Genomic DNA, 21,639 nt, shown 5'->3' with positions numbered 1-21,639 from the left:
GAGATAGGGTTTCTCCATGTTGGTCAGGCTGGTCTCGAACTCCTGACCTCAGGTGATTAGCCTGCCTCTGCCTCCCAAAGTGCTGGGAATACAGGCGTGAGCCACCGCACCTGGCCTTGAATTGGTCGTTTCAAAGTTACTTTCCTTGTAATGCGGGGACCGGGAGACTAAAAAATAGAAAACTCATGGATTGATTAATATCAGGTTATTTCAAGTTAAGGATTAAAGCAAGGGGAACTTCATTATCATGCTGACTGAAGACTGAAACTGGCGTGTTTGGTAAATTAGGCTGTTATCTCTCTTTCCTGATTTCCCAGAAGGCCAGGTAACAACTTAGTTTCCATTTGGTGATGTGGAACTTTAACATGGGTGACTCCATTTTGATTTCTAGTCTGGTCTGTTGGGGCCTAGAGCAGGAACTTAGTCCAAGAGCAATGGCCTCTTTTAATTTTTATTTAATAATTCCCCCCTTTTGTCAGGCTGTCACCTAGGTGAGAGGGTGACCAGAACTATTAGCGCTCCTCTCAGTAACCTCTCAGTTTCTGTGTTTCCAGTCTCAGCGTGTCACTCACAGGTTATGGTATCCTCATGATAATGCATTTCTTTGAGTTTTTGTCATTCCAGCTGAAAAGGGATCATTTGACATTTGGTGGATGGCTGCATGCAAACATTTAAAACTTTTTTGAGAGGATACAGTGCACCAAGGAGACTACTATTGTGACGATAAGGAGGTTAATACCGAGTATGGAGTATGCTCCTTAGCCAGGGTCCTCATAAACCAAGTGTGTCCTACCTGCGGCCCAGGACAGCTTTGAATGAGGCCCACATTCAAAGCCTGGGCCAAATCAAAATCGTAAACTTTCTTAAAACATTATGAGATGTTTTTTGCGTTTTTTTTTTGTTTTTTTTTTTTGTATCTGCTATCGTTAGCATTAGTGTATTTTACATGTGGTGCAAGACAATTCTTCTTCCAATGTGGCCCAGGTAAGCCAAAAGATTAGACAACCCTATAAGCAAACCAACGAAAATCAAATAGATCAAAAAATGAGCCTGTGAGTCCTCTACCCATTTTGAGTGGCCGTGTGTTGATATTTTGCAGCCGTGTCTCTACGCTACCTGATGTATTCATCTATGTACAACGAGAAATGTCAGCAACTGCACAGCTTCCTCCTTGTTCCGTTGTTACATAGCAATTCTAACATCTAGCTTCCCAGGAGTAGGTTAAATTAAAAAAGAGAGTGCTACCTCTGTAAAAGAGACCACAAATACAGTTTGAAAAAACAGTTGTGTTAGGGATGTTGCTAAAGTTACCCACTAGGTGGACTAGAGGATTTGTTAGGTCCTGTAACTATTTAGGTTTGATATGACAGATTCAACATTCCATCCAGTTACCCACAGAAGATACGGATTGTGAAATTCTAACTGCAGCATTATCCTGCCAAGTGAAAGAGGCAGGCATAAGTAAAAAAAAAATTAAAAGGGGTAAGAGTCATTATGACATGGAGTCTTCTTCTGCCATCTTGGAGAAGGCTGTCCACAGCTTTAAGTCAGCATCTTGTTGTCCTGGCTTCCAGTTTGAACGTCTCTGACTGTGGCATTGCACGTTCTAGGGAACTCTGTGTGGCTCACACGTCAAGGGCATGAGACGTTCCCTTGAGATTTATATCTAGTTGTCCAGCTTCAGCTTATAGGACTTCAGAAACAGAGCAGTTTTTGGTTTTAGTCGGAGAGTTGTAAGATATTGGAGAAAATTAGAAGTTAGAATCTAGTCCAGTCTACAGACAGATAATAAAAACTCAAAAACAAGGCCGGGGCCGGGTGCGGTGGCTCACGCCTGTAATCTCAGCACTTTGGGAGGCTGAGGCAGGCAGATTACCTGAGGTCGGGAGCTCGAGATCAGCCTGACCAACATGAAGAAACCCCATCTCTCCTAAAAATACAAAAATTAGCCCGGTGTGGTGGAAGTCACCTGTAATCCCAGCTCCTCGGGAGGCTGAGGCAGGAGAATTGCTTGAACCCAGGAGGCGGAGGTTGCAGTGAGCCGAGATCATGCCACTGCACTCCAGCCTGGGCAACAAGATCGAAACTATGTCTCAAAAAAAAAAAAAAAAAAATCTCAAAAACAATGAACAGGGCCACAGTTTTATAATAGGTGTATTATAGTTTTCTTCTAAAATGTGATTTTTGTCTTATAGTCACCCCCATTTATACCAAAGATCAACAGAGTAAAACTAATTTGTTTGCAAAATAAATTTAGTCTCATTGACCTTATTTACATAATTAATTATATAATTGCAGCAAGAGTAACCACAAAGGCTCCTTTTAAATTTGCATTGTTGCATATTTTGACAAAGAATCTCAGATTGGACTTTTATTTGTTCATTTATTTTGAGGCACAGTCTTGCTGTCTCACCCATGCTGAAGTACAATGGTGAGGTCATGGCTCATTGCAGCCTTGACCTCCCCAGCTCAAGTGATCCTCCCACCTTAGCCTCCCAAGTAACTGGGACTACAGGCATGTGCCACCACACTGGCTAATTTTTGTATTTTTTTTGTAGAGATGGGTTTTGCCATGTTGCCCAGGCTGGTCTTGAACTGGGTTCAAGTGATTGGCTCATCTCGGCCTCCCAGAGTGCTGGGATTACAGGTGTGAACCACTGTACCTGGCCTCAGATGGGACTTTGAAAAACCTGGATACTAGGAAGCCGAACCAAGGCAGACATCAGACTTTGCCTGCAGTGTCCAATATATTGAGATTCCTGCACCTGCGATGACTTTTTACTCACTGTAAGGCTTGGAACTCTTGAAGCCTAACATTCCATACGTATTCTCAAATATGACATTCCAGTCAAAGCCTTGGTAGTATAACCAATGTTTCTAATTGTATCCTGTTAAAAAGAGAGCAAATTATTATTGAAGTTATGCAAATAACCATATTACCATAAAAATAAGAATACTCACAAATAGCTTCTGGATTTAGGAAGTATCAGGTAAGAAGGAAAAGCAAACGTTCTAATTTTTGTTTACAAAAGTATGCTTCACAAAATTGCTGTAAGCTATAGATAGCTTAAAAGGGGGAAAAAAAAAAAACTTACATTCCTTAAAACTGGAAGACAGGCTGGGCACAATGACTCATGCCTGTAATCCCAGCATTTTGGGAGGCCGAGGTGGGTGGATCACTTGAGGTCAGGAGTACAAGACCAGCCTGGCCAAGATGGTGAAACCCCATCTCTACTAAAAATACAAAAATTAGCCAGGTGTGGTGACACGTCTGTAGTCCTAGCTACTCAGGAGGCGGAGGTAGGAGAATCGCTTGGAGGCGGAGGTTACAGTGAGCCAAGACAGCACCACTGCACTCCAGCACCACTCTACTCCAGCGTGGGCAGCAGAGAGAGACTTTGTCTCAAACAAAACAAAACAAAACAAAACACAACAAAACAAAACTGGAAAACAAAACATTAAATGAACCAACAATGCTTCAAATTAAAAAGCTGTAAAAACTCGTAATTCTTCTTCATCAGTTCATTCAGCTTCATGTAATTAATTCTTGCTCTGTTTGATCTCAGCAGTTTCACAAACCCATCAGTTTCTTCAGTTGAACTTTAGACTTTCTTACTCAGTCCAATAGTACCTCAAAGTTATCGGAAGCCTATACATGTTAGACTTCTTTCCATTCTTTCTATAAACCTCCTTGAAGACACAATACTTTAGAATTATAGTTGCCTGCAAAAAGCTTTCAGAAAGGCATCAGAATAAAGCAATTAACTGTAGACAACCAGACTTAAGGTGGCAATGGTTAAAAGCCTTTGAGAGTCCATTATAGAAAGGATGCAATTGACAGGAAAATTTGGTTATTTCTGCGAAGTACAACATTTTAACATAATAACTGACATTATGACTTGATAACACATCAGATTTCTAGAAATCTCATACAATTGTGGCACACCTTAGTAATGTATACAAATATAACTCAAAGAAAATTTAACACCATTTCTTATTTGACAATGTTTTCCACATAATTTAACATATCAAATAAGTCTAATTGGTTTAATATTTCTCTTTTGAACTTCCAGGGGCCCTTCTGGAGTGTCCAAAAGTTAGTTTGAGGTCAAAAATTAATTTTGAATTTGATTTTGGGAAGTTTGTCAAAAATAAAAGTTCAAAAGACTTGATCAAAAATAAGATTACAAGTCACTGTGAAATAATAGTCATTCATTTAGCCAGAGTGATAATTAAAAGACTTCAAAAGCAAATACAGGAAGTAACATAATTGTCAAAAACCTCAACTCTTTAATAGAGATGAGTGTCCATTTTCCTAAGTAATCAATGACCTAATAAAGAAAACATGAAGCATAGGAAATTATTTTGATTAAACAGAATCATTGTTTTCTAGGCCAATTACCTACAAGATCTCACAATAATTTACTAAGAGCAGATGAATACTTTAAAAAAAACCTTGTTGTTTTAACATAATAAATCAAATTTCAGTTTTGCATCAGTGTACTTTTTTGATATTAAACATTAATTTTTAGAAAAACCTATACAAAGGTAAGGTTTGTTATGTAAACTTCAAGCCAATGTCTTCCCCATTGTAAAAGTTCCTAATGATTTAGATGCAGAGAGGGAGACACCCTTAAAAATAGAATTTCTTTTACAAAGAATTTCAAAAAAAGACAGCTAAGTGCCAAGAAATTGTGTTTTGGAAATCATTTAGTTGATAGATACTCTTTTCTACTTTTAAAAATTTTTCATTTATTTATTGATTTGTAGATCAAGATGAAGTCCCACTAAATTGCCTGGGCTGGTCTTGAACCCCTGGGCTCAAGAGATCCTCCTGCCTCAGACTCCCAGAGTGCTGGGATTACAAGTGTGAGCCACTCTACCCAGTCTGGTCTTTTCAACTTAACCTGTTTCTTAATTAGACAACTGGCTTCAGGGCACTGGCCTTGAATAAATAGGGCAAAGAAGGTATTTTCTATTCCTGGACTCATTAATAGAACTCAATTTGATATCCCTCACAACCAATTTTAACCAACTTGATCACACACAAAATTTCTTTTTACTTCCACAAATCTTCTACAACTTGCTTAAACCTTGTTGTCCTAAATTTCTTTCTTCATATTACAATAACCAATCATTCTACCTAAGGACAAAAATATACTTTTTTTTCCCTGTCATTATGACCACACAAAATTCTCTCTCATACAAAAAAAAATTACTTTCTCTTTTCAACATTTTTCTATCAAAAATACACACTTATATTTATAGATTTTTTTGCACCACTTTCTCCTACTTACTGGTTTCTGTCTGCCTTGCTTCTATTTTCTTCCTTAGTCCATATTTTGAGACATCTTCTAAATAACCTCCAAGTTAGATGAAATTAGTCTTTTCTTTAACAAAGGTATATCCTCATGTCCTTCTACAATTTTCTCACCAAAAACACATCTTACTTTTTTAATACACTTTGTGTACAGAATTACCTATATTAATTAAAAATTTTAATATGTAATAATCTTAATTTCTAGTGAAAGCCTAGGAAATAAATTTTGAACTGTCATATACTAACATTTTATAAACATGCATGTTATAATTTATAAAAATATGTGATTCCTCATAGAACAATTTTTTATGTTTACTAACAGACCCAAACATATTTAGCTTCACCATACTATATAAAAACAAGATTAGAGGCCAGGTATGGTGGCTCATGCCTGTAATCCCAGCACTTTGGGAGGCTGAGGGGGGCGGATTGCTTGAGGCTAGGAGTTCCAGGCTAGCCCGGCCAACATGGTGAAACCCCGTCTCTATTAAAAATACAAAAAAAAAAAAAAATTAGCTGGATGCAGTGGTACGCACCTGTTATCCAAGCTACTTGGCAGGCTGAGGCAGGAGAATCACTTGAACCCAGGAGTCGGAGGTTGCAGTGAGCTGAGAGGGCACCACCACACTCCAGCCTGGGCAACAGAGCAAGACTCTGTCTCAAAAAACAAACAAACAAACAATCAAAGATTATAAAATGTCTTATTCTGTTTAGTGTTGCTATAAAGGAATATATGAGGCTGAGAAATTTATAAAGAAAAGAGGTTTGTTTGGTGCACAGTTCTGCAGACTGTATGAAAAGCATAATGCCAGCATCTGCTTCTGGTGAGGGCTTCAGCCTGCTTCCATTCATGGAGGAAGGTAAAGGTTACCCAGTATGTGCAGATCACATGGAAGAGAAGAAGCAAGAAGGATGGAGAAGGTACCAGACTCTTTCTAACAACCAACTCGTGAGGGAACTCTCACAGGAGCTAATTAAGCAAGAACTCACTCATTACCACTGGGGCGGGGGAAAGCCATTCATGAGGGGTCCCACCCCAGACCCAAACACCTCCCATTAGGCCCCACTTCCAACACTGATAATCACATTTCTTTTCTTTTCTACTATTTAATTTTTTTTTTTTTTTAGACGGATTCTCTCTCTGTCACCCAGGCTGGAGTGCAGTGGCACGATCTCGGCTCACTGCAAGCTCCGCCTCCTGGGTTCAAGTGATTCTCATGCCTCAGCCTCCCAAGTAGCTGGGTCTACAGGCTCCTGCCACCATGCCCTGCTAATTTTTTTTTTTTTGTATTTTTAGTAGAGACAGAGTTTCACCATATTGGTCAGGCTGGTCTCAAACTCCTGTCCTCAGGTGATCCACCCACCACGGCCTCCCAGAGTGCTAGGATTACAGGCATGAGCCACCGTGCCCAGCCGAGAATCAAATTTCAACATGAGGTTTGGAGGGCCAAATATCCAAACTGTAGCACAAAGCATATATACCTTAAACTTATGTGCAGCAATTAATGTTTCAGTGTTTTAACTTAGAAATGCCTTAAACATTTTGTGAATATCTATTAATCATAACATGACTTTAAGATGAAGTTACTGAAAAATATTTTAAAATTATGAGAATGCTATTTATGTATTTGCATCCCATTTACATCCACATAATTTACTCATTCTTAACAATTATGCTTACATTGCTGGTTACACAAAGTTAGCCATCATCTCAATGATTTTCCTGCTAACCATTTTACAGCACGCAAGTGATAGACAGTTGCCACCTAAGCAAGAATGCTAAAGTTCAATACATTAGTATTTTGCTGATCAGAAGACACAGCTGTTTTTATTAAACCAACAATATTAAACTAGTCTTACTTACCAAAGATTTACCCAAGTCACACGAACAAAAAGGCATTGAGGTTAGTTTCTTTTTTCTGATAAAATATTTAAGTGCTAACTTTTTCTTTAAGCCAATTCATTATGACTCTTTCTTATATTTTGGTAGAGACACATCACATATACATAACACATATAGACATACAGACACACAGACAGAGGCAGATCTTATAGTTTTAATAAGATTATTCATTTGTAGGTTTTCAAATAGTTTCTCTCCCCTGTTTAGACTATTAATGTCCTGATTACCTGTTCTATTGGCCTAAACAGTTGTTATCTAGGCAACACCAAATTTGTACATCCAAAGGCAGGACTCTTAAAAAGGTAGAAAAGAGTGGAAAGAGGTAGAAAATTTACATGTCAAAGGCACAGAACTTACATCTCTAATTTCTAAAAATCTGAGTACTGTGCCTTCTGATATGTCTGCCTTTTTCATGGGACAAGAATTATGGCCCCAGAAGCTGCAAATATTCTCAAAAGTGGCAAAGTCTTACTAAAGATAATTCAGAATGACAATGGCTGTTATATGGAATGTTCCAGGTGAACACAAAACTGGTTATGTAAGAAGTGCACTTGAGTCTCAAGTGCCATTTGCCATTATTTGCCAAGACAAAAAAGGTCATAGGTAAAGGCCTAGTTCAGGCAAAATGGCCAGCCAAAGCACCTTATACAAAGGTAAGTCGTTTTTTTTTTAAATGTAAATTTCAAGCCAATTTATTCCCCATTGTAAAAGCTCCTAATTATTTACATATAGAAAGGGAAGCACCCTTAAAAATAGATTTTCTTCGTAGATATAAATTTCTTTTACAAAGAATTTTTTTAAAAAGTCAGCTAAGTGCCAAGAAGTTGTGTTTTGGAAATCATTTAGTTGATACATAGTCTTTTCTTTTTTAAATTTTCATTTATTTATTTGTAAATAGAGATGAGGTCCCACTATGTCACCCAGGCTGCTCTTGAACTTCTGGGCTCAAGTGATCCTCCTGCCTCGGACTCCCAAAGTGCTGGGATTACAGGTGTGAGCCACTACACTCAGCCTGGTCTTTTCAACTCAACCTGTTTGTTAATTAGACAACTGACTTCGCGACACAGCCCTTGAATAAATAGGGCAAAGAAGGCATTTTCTATTCCTGGACTCATTCCTAGAACTCAATTTGATATCCCTCACAATTGAATTTTTCTTTTTTATTCCAAGAGAGAGGTTGTCCTGTAAGAGTGGGGTTTAAAGTAGAAATAGGGGCTCTGGTGTCTACTCAGACTGGATAACTGGAGGAAGCTTATCAGAGCTTCCCTTGGAGGCCCATCAGTCTTGGTGGTTAATACGAAGATTGTCAGAGGGCTGGCAGGCTCTTTTTATGAGCTTCCCTCAAAATCTTTGTGAGGGCGGCCCCCTTTCCAGTGCCCTGGTTGTTTGCACCAATGACAACAATTTTCTGGAAACCAGTGTTTCAGGGGCCCAAAGGCCACCCTAGGTTGTTGGTTGCCATGGAGCTGAGGCTCTTCAAGAATGGCTTTCAATGGTCATTTTTCAGGCTTTGCTTGGCCCATAAGTTAGGGCTTGTGAGGTAATATCATTCTGCCTCTTTCTTCCATGTTTGGGCTTCCCCAGTTCCCACACACATGCGGGTTAGTTGGTAGAGATCAGATAACCCAGGGTCACAAGTTCTAGTTGAGATCCCAAATTCTTCAGAAAACTTCCGTAGGTTTTTTCTAGGTTTAGGAAAATTTTAAACTATGGCTCTGAGCTCTATTTTTATCCAGGGAATATAAGTCACTTGAGTATTATTTCCTGGAGTTTGGGGTGGTTTTCTCTTATAAGAAAACTGCTTAACTGTTTTCTTCTGAGAATATAGGCAATTCCGACAGAAAGTTAATAGATTGTGAATATTTAGGCTAAATAGGATAGAGAGGAGCAGTAGGGGTCATGTCAGTTTTACTGTCCTTGGTATGGGTGATGCCTTGCACTTTTAGCTTTTTATTAGCTCTTCACAGTGAATTTTTTAAAAAGCAATTTTAGAATCTTGTTGTCTCTTTGAGACTTCTGAATGCCTGTTAGAATAATAATCCCATTCTCCCTGCCTAATTCAAGGGGCTTGAGACTCAAGTGCACTTCTTAGATAACCAGTTTTGTGTTCACCTGGAACATTCCATATAACAGCCATTGTCATTCTGAATTATCTTTAGTAAGACTTTGCCACTTTTGAGAATATCTGCAGCTTCTGGGGCCATAATTCTTGTCCATGAAAAAGGCAGGCATATCAAAAGGCAGAGTACTAAGATCTTTAGAAATTAGAGATCCCATGTTTATGTTGGCTCTTGGGTATCTCAGAGCCACGATGACTTTTGCTCTGAGACCTCACCATTGAGAAGAGAAGAAATAAAGAGGATCCCTCCAGTAATAACCACTTGCTGCCACTGTTATCAGTTACCTTAGAAATGACAGTTTTGTTGCCACAGTGACTCCTCAGTCACTGCAAACCGAAAGGTGGTGTGCCCTGCCACAGCACAAATTAACCTTGGTACTCCAAATGCCAAAAATATCAGAGAGCACTAATGCAAAAGAGAGCAGAACTTCTCAGGACTCCATGAGGAAGACAGGGACCTCCCCAAAAGGTAGAGCGAGCAGGGCCTTCCCTGTGCTCCTGCAGGGGTCTCAGGGTTGTCAGATCTGTCTCTTTCAGGTTCCTTCCTTGGTTGCCAGATCTGTCAAAAGAAGAAATTACAGCAAACTTAGTTTAAATACCTCAGTTGGCTTTATTTGCAATTCTAGAATTGGGCAATACTTTATTCCATAAAAAAGAATTAGTGTTCCAATGAGCTGAGCAGAGGAGATTGGCTTTATAGGCAAAAAAAAAAAAAAAAAAAAAAAAGGTGGGGGCGGCTGAGGAAAGCAGAAACAAACAGCAAAAAGCAGATTGGTCTTTTTAAAGTGACTTTCCTTATGAGACAAGGACAGGGAGATGGAACTTCGGGTTAAGAATTAAAACAGAGGGAACTTTATTATCATGCTGATTGAAGACTGAAGGTGGCCCATTTGGTGAATTAGGGCCTTGGCCCCCACAATGGCAACATTGTCTGTTTCAGTAGCAGCCTAACCCAATCTGTGATGATGGCAGATCAGTTACCTCGTAGAGGGTGGGAACTGGATTTACCACACATGGCATTCCATGTGCTTGAAAGAGATGCTTGTTTGAACAATAAAGTGCTACAAATTCCTTCCGATTATAAATGGTGCTGTGACATCCACCTTGTGGTGGAAGACAAGAGTGCCCATGCTCAAACAGCAAGCACGGCAGGGGCTGGTGTGGGAGAGACAGGCACATGGAAACACAGAGCTAATGTCTCCGCCTCCAGACACCTCCTGCTGCCTTGGTGACCCCATGGAGCCTGGATCCGATGCTCTCCCCATTCCTACCACCCATCCAGAGGAGGCGCTGCAACCTCCTCCCACTCCCTCCTCCCACTCTCCCAGAGATAACAGGGAGATGGCCAACATGACCATGGCCACGCCTTCCTGGGAGTTCTACACACACAGACCAAAACGCGTATACACGTTCAGGGGTTTGTTGACAGATTTGTTTCTACTGAACTAAAATTACACAATTCTCATCACTATGCAACTTTATTACTGCTCCACTTACTTTTTCAAGGGTGTCTTTGTCCATTTTGTATTACTGTAAAGGAATACCTGAGGCTGGGTAATTTATAAAGAAAGCTCACAGTTCTGCAGGCTGTATAGGAAGCATGGAGCCAGCGTCTGCTTCTCGTGAGGGCTTCAGGCTGCCTCCACTCATGGTGGAAGAGGAAGAGGAGCCGGTGTGTGCAGAGATCATGTGGCGAGAGAGGAAGTAAAGGAGAGAGGTGCCAGGCTCTTCTTCACAATACACTGTTGTAGAAACCAACAGAGTGAGAGTTCACTCATTACTGCAAGGATGACGGCACCAAGATATTCTTGAGGGACCTGCCCCCATGACACAAACACCTCCCACTAGGCCCCACCTCCAACACTGGAGATAAAATTACAGCATGAGATTTGGAGGGGAAAATAGCCACACTATAGCAATGGGTATCCCTACAAACTTAGTAGATTTAGATCTAATTCTATCTTGCATTTCTAATTATTTCATCCATATGCATGTACTTGGGTAGGATGGATCATTCTCTTTTTTTAATTTAAAAATTTTATTTATTTTTAATTTTTTTAATTGACAAGTAAAAATTGTATGCATGTATCATGTTCAACATGATGATGTTTAGAAATATTTTAATAAGGTGTTTATTTTATTTGGCCTTCTCCTTTCTTCCTAGGAAGCCCATATTGGCTATGGTGGTGTGTAACCTTCCATAATTCTCTGCTTGAGTGCACATGTACTAATGTGTATGGATACAGAATGTGTGCACATATCTAGGGTTTTCGTCAGTGTTTACTTCTAAAGATGGCATCATAGGGAAGGAAAAATAATTTTCTCCTTCACCCTTCATGAGTTCTTACCGGGACTTCTTGTAACAAAAGACAGATAACAAGGGAAACAAACAAAAGTTTAATCATATGTATCCTTCCTGTATATATGGGGGATAACCAGGGAGTTGAGCCAATCTCTTTTTTTTTTTCCTTTTGAGATGGAGTTTCACTCTTGTTGCCCAGGCTGGAGTGCAACGGCACGATCTTGGCTCACTGCAACCTCCGCTGCCTCCCAGATTCAAGTGATTCTCCTGCCTCAGCCTCCCAAGTAGCTGGGATTACAGGCATGGGCCACCACACCCAGCTAATTTTTTGTATTTTTAGTAGAGATGGGGTTTCTCCATGTTGGTCAGGCTGGTCTCAAACTCCCAACCACAGGTGATCTGCCCACCTTGGCCTCCCAAAGTGCTGGGATTACAGGTATGAGCCACCTTGCCCAGCCGAGTCAGTCTCTTTAGTAGATCTCAAAGAGTGGTCTTAGACTTCAGGTTTAAATACCAACTTTTTCTGAAACCAAGACGGATGGGTGTGGGGAAAGACTTGGTTAAAATGAGATGGCCCAGGAAAATCACTGGAAAACCAGAGGTTAGGTTTGTTACACAGATTGAAGTAGGTGCCTTCTGCATTGACTGAGTCTCTGGTGATTTAGTTACTCTTCTTTTCCTGGTGCAGAGAGGCAGACACCCTTAAAAATGGAGATTTCCTTTATAGATTTAAATTTCCCTTGCAAAAGGGTAACTTCTATGGTGTTTTTCAAAGCTTTCCCTGTGCCTGCAGTTTCTTGAAATAGCCAGCTCAAAATAACCCTTATGCCAAAGAGGCATATGTGGGATGGCATATTCTGGTCTCCTATAGTCATATTTTGGGTTGGCATGTCCTGAACCCCATTAGCGTCATAACTAATATGCTTCTCTGCATTTTAGAACATAGATGATTAAGATTCTTAGAAGCAGTCCAATCCCTTCATTTGAGGAAACTGAAATCCAGAAAGGGGTGACCTGCTGAACTTGGCTAAGCCCAGCCCAACCTGAGCCTGTCCCATTCCCCTTCCTTCTCAACACTCCAGCCACACGGGCCTCCGGCGGCTTCCATCCACCCGTCCAGAGAGGGGGCCTTTGCATGGACTGCCAGGGCATCCTCTTCCCAGAGGGCCGCTTACTTGCTCAATTACTTGGGTCACCTCTGTCCTAAAGAGCTACTCCCATGGACTTCCCTTCCCTTTTTCTCCCCTCCCAGCCCTTATCACTGCCCTATATGATTATCTACTTGTTTATGCATCCCCAGGCCCACTTGAGGAAAAGCTCCAGAGGGCAGGCTCTGTCTCTATGTCCTAGCCCCACAAATACTTTCCATCTGCCATCTCGAGAGCCAAGGGGATCTTGTCTGGAGAAGCTCTAGGCTGGATGGGGCCTCTCCATTGTCTATTGTGTCCTTTTCCTTCAGTTTCCCACCCCCTCCCAATTTTTTGTTTTGTTTTGTTTTTGAGACAGTCTCGCTCTGTCACCTAGGCTGGAGTGTCGTGGTACAATCTTGGCTCACTGTAACCTCAGCCTCCCAGGTTCAAGCACTTCTCCTGCCTCAGCCTCCTGACTAGCTGGACTACAGGCACGGGCCATGGGCTAATTTTTTGTATTTTTAGTAGAGATGGGGTTTCACCATGTTGGCCAAGCTGGTCTTGAACTCCTGACCTCAAGTGATCTGCCTGCCTTACCCTCCCAAAGTGTTGACTACAGGTGTGCACCATCGGCTAATTTTTTTTACTTTTGGTAGAGACGGAGTTTCACCATGTGGATCATGCTGTTCTCCAACTCCTGACCTCAAGTGATCCACCTACCTCAGCCTCCCAAAGTACTGGGACTACAGGAACACGCCACTGGCTAATTTTTTGTATTTTTAGTAGAGACAGGTTTTTGCCACTTTGGCCAGGCTGGGTCTTGAACTCCTGACCTCAAGTGATCCGCCCACCTCAGCCTCCCAAAGTGCTAGGATTACAGGTGTGAGCCACCACGCTCGGCCACTTCAGTTTCCTTATTGCAACCTGACTCCCAGGGTCAGTGTCTCTAAATTCCTCAGGGGTCACAGAGACTGTCTGAAGAGGATTCATGACAAAATGAGTGAAATGCATCTGCAATCCAGTTTTACTGTATTAGTCTGTTCTCATGCTGCTAATAAAGACATCCCCGAGACTAGGTAATTTTAAAAGGAAAGACATTTAATGGACTTACATTTCCACATGGCTGGGGAGGCCTCATAATCATGGCAGAAGGCGAAGGAGAAGCAAAGCTGTCTTACATAGCAGCAGGCAAGAGAGAGTGCAGGGGAACTGCCCTTTATAAAACCATCAGGTCTCGTGAGATGTATTCACTACCACGGGAACAGCGCAGGAAAAACCCACCCGCATGATTCAATTACCTCCCACTGGGTTCCTCCCATGACACATGGGGATTATGGGAGCTACAATTTAAGATGAGATTTGGGTGGGGACACAGCTGAACCATATCACTGGCGCCCTGTCGGGAACTAGTGATGCTCAAAGTAAAGATGCCAGAGGTCTTCACCCAGAAGGAGAGTCCAGAACCCACCATAGTGCGGCTTCCTTCCCTTGTGTCTTACATGCCCTCACGTCCTCTGAAGCAAATATACTTTTTCATATGCGTTATCACAGCGACAAACAAAAGAGACATCAGCCAGTGGTACTCGGAGCCCTCATTTCACTGGGTAGCCAGTGGCTACTCTGTTGCAGGACTAGGGCTCCTTGCGTAGTAACTGAAAGAAATAGATTATGTCCAGCCATGTGTGGACTGCAGCTGGGGCTGGAGCCCTGAATCAGGAGCCGAGCACTTGAGATTTCAGGGGGCAGGGCCTGTGGGAAACGGGCCATGGACCTCCTCGGGGGGATGGAGGCCCCTCAGTCGGGAGGTGCAAGAAAGAGGAGCTGCTTTTGGGGTCACAGAGGGGCCAGGGGAGGCAGAGCTTGTGCCCAACCTTGGGGTCAACCCGGCTGCCAATAGGCCCATGCAAACTCAAGACAGTGGGCCATCAGGAAGGCACTGTGGAGGGATAATCCGCGTAATGGCCCAGAACACGGCGTAACAGCTGGCTGTGGCTAATGCTCCTCAATATCTGCTTTTATGTGATTAATGGCTGTGGATAAAACCTTGATCCCAGGAAAGCAGGCCCAGCGGCTAAGCCTAGCCAAGAGCACCACTTTGGTTATGCTGGGAGCCCGAGTCATTTTGGCGATTTTCATTTTAACCAAGCTGTCATTTTAGTATGTGAGGAAAAAAAATAAAAGTTGTAGGAACTACACTCACAGAGAGCCCAGAGAGGGGGCAGCAGGGGGATGGGGGCGAGCCTGGTGCTGGAAGTGTGAAAACAGCTGGGGGCCCAAGTGCCCTGACTCCCCTGGCCACCCACTCACTGCTTCCACCCACTCTCACCTCCCTTGGGTTCACACTATCTCCCCGGACCCCTCTCTGACCCCTCCAGTCTAACCAGTGATCAGAGGATGTTTCTGCCACTACAGCAGTCCCCCCTTCATCCACAGGGGATGCCTGAAAGGGTAGCTGGTACTGAACCTGATGGCTGTCAATCAGAACACATCGCTGTCCATGCCTTCCACCCACAAACGTAATGCCTTTTCCATCCTAACTAAGCTCTTATCGCACATGGTGGCCGAAACTTTGGCAGTTTGAAGTGCGACAGCAAAACTTGCACACATTTTTTTTTCCTTCTTCATAATTTCACACATAGAAGATTCGTTCTTACCGTAGATCTTAGCAAACTAAGCATATGCTTTTTTCCCTTCAGTTGAGGACTTTCACCTTTTCACTGAAAGGAAGCACTGCGCTCGTCTCTTTGGCATATCTGAATTGCTAGCATCACTACTTTTGCGCGTTGGGGCTGTGATTAAGTAGCATAAGGGTGACCTGAACACAAGCACTATGCTGCCGCGACAGTCGCTCTAAGTGGCTGATGGTTGGTGTAAACAACACAGATAGGCTGGATGAAGGGAGGATTCATGCCCAAGACAGGGCACAGCAGCATGCAATTTAAAACCTATGAATTGTCCATTTCTAGAGTTTTCTATTTGACTCTGGACAACACCCCAGAAAGTGAAACTGCAGATAAGAAGGACTACTGATTTGCACATCTTTTTTCTGTGCCTGATTGTAACCGTTGCCCAACGGATTCTCCTTGCCCTCTGCCTAGACAGAGCCAATTTATCAAGACAGGAGAATTGCAATGGAGAGAGTTTAATTCACGCAGAGCTGGCCGTACGGGAGACGGGAGTTTTATTATTACTCAAATCAGTCTCCCTGAACATTCGGAGACTAGGGTCTTTTAAGGATAATTTGGCAGGTAGCGGGCCCGGGAGCGCAGAGCATTGATTGGTTGGACTGGAGATGAAATCATAGAGGGGCAAAGCTGTCCTCCCACACTGCAGTTCCTGGGTGGGGGCCACAAGACCAGATGAACCTGATTACCACCAGTCTGGGTGGCATCAGCTGGTGCATCAGAATGCAGGGTCTACAAACTATCTCAAGCACTCATCTTAGGTTTTACAACAGTGGTGTTATTTCCAGAAGCAATTTGAGGAGGTTTGGAATCTTGCAGCCTCTGGCTTCATGACTCCTGAACCTTATTTCTAATCTTGTAGCTAATTTGTTAGTCCTACAAAAGCAGATTGGTCCCTAGGGAAGAAGAGGATTTGTTTTCGAAAAGGGCTGTTATCATCTTTGTTTCAAAGTTAAACTATAAACTAAGTTCCTCCCAAAGTTAGTTCAGCCTACACCCAGGAATGAACAAGGACAGTTTGGAGGTTAGAAGCAAGATGGATTTGGTTAGGTCAGGTCTCTTTCACTGTCATCACTTCCTCAGTTACAAATTTTGCAAAGGTGGTTTTATGATCTCTTTTGCTTCTCATTTTGACCCTGTAAATAGCAGGGTGGGGTGCACAAAGGTCAGATGCCAGGTAAGACACTGGGCAGGTCCTGGAGGTCCCAATGCGCCCGGCATTAACCCTTCAGTTGCTGGGCCATGAAGATGTGTCCAGGAGTTTCAGGGGAGCCACACCACCCAGGCAGCTCTGAGCAGTGGCTACTTCCCGATCTGTATGGAACACCCTGATGTCTTTGTCCTGGAAGAGCATCCCTGCTGAAGACCAGCCCTGCCCAGGACATGGAGGAAGTGGATGCTTTGGTTCCAAATCACAGATGGGAAAACTAAGGCTCAGAGAGCGTATGGAGTCTGCAGAATGTCCCTGACAGAGTCAGCCACTGGTTGAATTTCACATATTCTCTCTTCTCTGCCAAGGTGGCCTACCGGAACCCATGGCCATTGGCCCACAGTGGGCTTTCACTCACTGTCCAGTGTTCTGTAATACCTGGGCAAGGAGGGAACCACACACGGGTGTCAGATGCCCCCAAAGTGACCACAGACAGCTGACACGAACATCTGGGCTATGTTTAGCATATACTACGGTTGTATGCCAGGATTCTCCGTAATACACACACCCTTTACTCCTTTCTATCCCTCTGCTCCCATTTATAAGACCATTCTAAGCAATGGTATTATGTTGAACCACTTAAAATGGCCATCTTTGTAGGTCAAAATAGTCAGATAGCAGCAATTTCATGTATTTTTCAGGAAGTTGACAAACTACAGCTGAGTATCAGGTCGGCACTGGAGGCGGCCAGGTGGGGGCAGCAGAGAGCTGAGCGGGCAGAAACCGGGGCTCATAGGCGGTGAGGTTCTGTCAACGGAGCTGCAAGAGAAGTAACCCTGCAGGGTCCCACCAAATGACCCAAAGTGGAAAGGGCCAGGCGGCCCGGGTGCCTTAGCTGGACAGATCTGCGCAGTAAGCACAAGTCAGCACTGTTGCTGTGGCACTGGCACCATCAGTACTTGACCTAGGATCACCTGCCATGTCTAGTCCTGCCAACCTTCAAGACAGAGCTTCCAGGACAAGGGACCTGCCCAGCTCCAGCTCCTCCTGACCACAGCCCACAGTGGCGAAATGACACAGCACTTGTCCAAAAACAGCGCTGCACGAAGCTCCAAAGGCTGATCCACGTGCCATTCTCTGTGACTGAGCCTTTGACTCGTGAGCCTCCAGCAGGCTTCCTTTCCCCTCCTGCAAGCTCCCGAGGAGGCTGCCACCGGAATGGCATGTGGCCATCAGCACTGGCTGGAAGCGCTGATGATGCACTCTCAACCAGTGCAGTGATGCAGCCACCTCTGACTGGAAGCCGGGGGGCTTTCATCTGAATTAGCTACAAAATTTGCTGAGTTCTATGCAAAATAAAAATGCTGGCCCTCTGTTCAAAAATTGTAAAGAATTTCAAGATGGCAACAGCAAAGTATAAAACCAAATGCAGGTTTCTGACGGCAGGGCCCCATAAGCCTGCACAGGTCGCCCACCCAAGGGGCCAGCCCTGGCATTTGTCTTGAGTGGAGAGCCTGTCTGGAGTGGTATGGGGTGTGTTGGGGCTGCCTCTGCATGTCTGCCTATGCCCGTCAGTGATGCGGTGGCTTCATGGCTCTGGAAAGAGAGAATCCCTGGCACATCCCCATCCAGCACCGTCTCCCCCAGTTGTGAGCAGGAAGGGGGTTGTGGCACCTGAAATAAGAATGCAAAGAGCTCCTGAGGCTTGGGGGTGGTGTTGGGCACCCTCCTGGCGATATGGGGTGTGCACCTGTACAGCCGACCAGGTGACCAGCATCCCTTATGGTTCATGAGTCAGGAGCAGGGCTCAGAGAGAAGAATTCAGAACAAAGACAGACGATGCAGCCCACAAGCGAAAGAGACGGGCAGGCTAGAAAATGTGGGAGGGGCCAGAGCTCCACGGCAGCCGGTGGGCACAGCCCAGGACAGGGGGATGGCGTTCTCACCCCACAGTCATTAACTATTGAACATTGATTGATAGTGATTGTTGAATACTGTAAATATTGCTCCTGGGTGCCAGTGGGTTGGTTGCCCCCAGAGACAGTCACCAATCCTGAGCTCATGGGAATAGGGGAGCCCTTACCCTGTGTGCCATGGTTAACGCACTGGTCAGCAGAGCGGGGAGGGGAGGCACAGGTCAGGGTCTGCAGATAATAAAGATCCAGTCCAGATAATAAAGATCTGGTTTCAGCCCTGGCTCTGCCTTGGACCAGCTCTGCTATGTCAGCCAAGTTACCACCTCTCTGAGTCTGAGGGAAAGAATGCCAGCGCTTTCTCCTGGACTCCAGGCACAGACCCCACGAGCTACAGGGACCTCCACTTCCAGGCCCCTTGGCATCGCTTTAACACTTAAACCCCACTGGTTCGCGTCCTTGTTTCTCATCCTCTGGGAGCCGAGCGCCTGCCTCATTTCTGGGGCTCCCTGGCTGCCCTCGTTTCACAGTCACTGCTGGTTCCTGTGAGATCTAGATGCTCACCCTCCACCCCTTCCACCCAGCGCCTCTTGAAGCTCTGGTAGCTCTGCCTTCTCGCCACCCTGTCCCACCCAAGTATGGAACTGAGCTCTTTGTGACTCCACAAAACAAGACTTAGCTGAGGAAGTTGTGTGAGGTCAAGTTGTAGTGAAGGTTTGAGAACGACTGTGGAACCCAAACGGAATGTTAGCCTCACCACCTCCCTGTCCTGGGCTGCCCTCAGCTGCCACAGGGCCACCTTCCCACTTTCACCACATTTTTCTCTTGTGGAATTTTGAATTCTCTTGTGTTATTTGGCTTTGTTTTGAATTCCCCTGTCTGAGCCCTTCTCCTCAGAATTCTGCCTTCTGCAGAAACTCAGCAGTTAAGATGCTTTTCTGGTAAACTAAAGGCCACCTGCCCCTGGGGACTGGTAGGCCTTTGGCCACTCTGAATTGCACCCAGATGGCAGCTACCCACAAGAGGCCCCAAGTAGCAGAGAATGAGAAACATACACAAACTGACTGGGCATCCTTGGAGATGCCACGAGATAAGCTTTGCAATGGCCTCTTCTCCACAGTCAAGGTCAGGAATCACCTAGAAACGCAGAAGGAATGAGAAATCTCAAGACTTCAGCCTGGGGCCTTCACAAACCAGCTTCATGGGGCAAATTGCTTAACACCTTGATTTCTCCAGCTGAGAAATGGGGATACTAGCACCCTTTCCATTAACTTCTACAGTTATGAATATCATAAGGCAAATGCATTTCTTTTCGTTTGTTTGTTTGTTTGTTTGTTTTGAGACAGGATCTCACTCTGTCGTCTAGGCCGGAATGCAGTGGCACGATCTCAGCTCACTGCAACCTCCACCTCCCGGGTTCAAGCAATTCTCGTGCCTCAGCCTCCTGAGTAGCTAGAATTGCAGGCGTTCGCCACCACACCTGGCTAACTCTTGTATTTCCTTTAGTAGAGACGGGGTTTCACCATGTTGGCCAGGCTGGTCTCGAACTCCTAACTTCAAGTGATCTGTCTGCCTTGGCCTCCCAAAGTGCTGGGATTACAGGCTTCAGCCACTGCACCTGGCCGGCAAATGCGTTTCTAAAGTGCTTTGAAAAGCAAGCCATTTCTCAAATGCCTAATAAAAAAATCTTCTGGCAACTCACCCAGCCTACACTGCCAGCATCAGCTCCATCCTCCCAGCTCCTGGCCACCACCTCCTAGGACACTGGACCCACTCTAAGAGACCATAGGTGCTTCTAACCCTGCCAAGGATGGGAGAGTTGTGAAAGGAAGAGGAGTGGGGAAGAGAAGGGAACATCTACCAACCTGGGTTCTGTGTGCACATGCATTGATCACAGGAGGTATCCATAAGAGAGAGCCACACATCCCCACGGGAGTTTCGCAGTGGCTTCCTGCAGTTGTTGGATGCAGTCTTCTATGAATGCTCTTTGGTCAGTTTTGTTAACTGCATTCTTCAAATCTGTATCCTTCTTGAATTTGTTATCTGTTTTATTATCAATTACTGTGAAAGATGTGTTTAAATTTCTTATTATGATTTCTTATTGTGATTATGCCAATTTTTACTCTTTTTATTTTGTTTTGTTTGTTTGTTTCTTTCTTTTTGTTTGTTTTTTGAGACGAAGTTTCACTCTGTCCCCCAGGCTGGAGTGCAGCGGTGTGATCTTGGCTCACTGCAATCTCTGCCTCCCGGGTTCAAGTAATTCTCCTGCCTCAGCCTCCTGAGTAGCTGGGATTACGGGTGCCCGCCACCATGCCCGGCTATTTTTTTTGTATTTTTAGTAGAGATGGGGTTTCACCATGTTGGCCAGGCTAGTCTCGAACTACTCACCTCAAGTGATCCGCCTGCATCAGCCTGCCAAAGTGCTGGGATTACAAGCGTCAGCCACTGCACCCGGCCATACTCTGTGTGATTTTAATTTGTATTATTAGGTGCTGTTTTTTAGTTATATTATTAGGTGCATACACATTTTAATTTTAATTTTTTAATAATTTTTTTGAGATGAGGTCTCGCTATGTTGCTCAGGCTTGTTTTGAACTCCTGGGCTCAAGGGGTCCACCCACTTCAGCCTCCCGAAGTGCTGGGGTTACAGGCGTGAGCCACCGAGCCCGGCCTAAAATTCTTATAATGCTCTGGTCAATTGAATCATTTCTTACTACCTTTTCTCTTTATCTTAGTCATTCTCTTTGCCTTAAAGTCAACTTTGCCTGAGATTAGTTATATCTCTTTCCATCCTTTTGGTTTTAAACCTGCTATATCCTTGTATTTATGTTGGTCTTTTGTAAATAGAATATGTTAGCTCTCAGGTTTTCTTTTTTGTATATAAAGCATGAAAATTTTGGCCTTTTATCAAGAGCATTTATTCTATTTACATAGAATTTAAATTCTAACATTGTTATAGAAATCCACCATTTACTATGCATGTGCTTTCTTTTTTTCCCACCTGTTCTACATCCCTATTTCTCTCATTTTCTGTCTTCTTTTATATTGATTGAATATTTTTATTACTATGTTTGTCTCTCTATTGAATTGAAAGTTACACATTCTTCTCCTATAATTG

Source organism: Pan troglodytes, chromosome 16 (assembly GCF_028858775.2).
Source record: "Pan troglodytes isolate AG18354 chromosome 16, NHGRI_mPanTro3-v2.0_pri, whole genome shotgun sequence".
In the NCBI taxonomy this organism is placed as follows: domain Eukaryota; kingdom Metazoa; phylum Chordata; class Mammalia; order Primates; family Hominidae; genus Pan; species Pan troglodytes.
Note: the sequence above shows the minus strand (reverse complement) of the source record.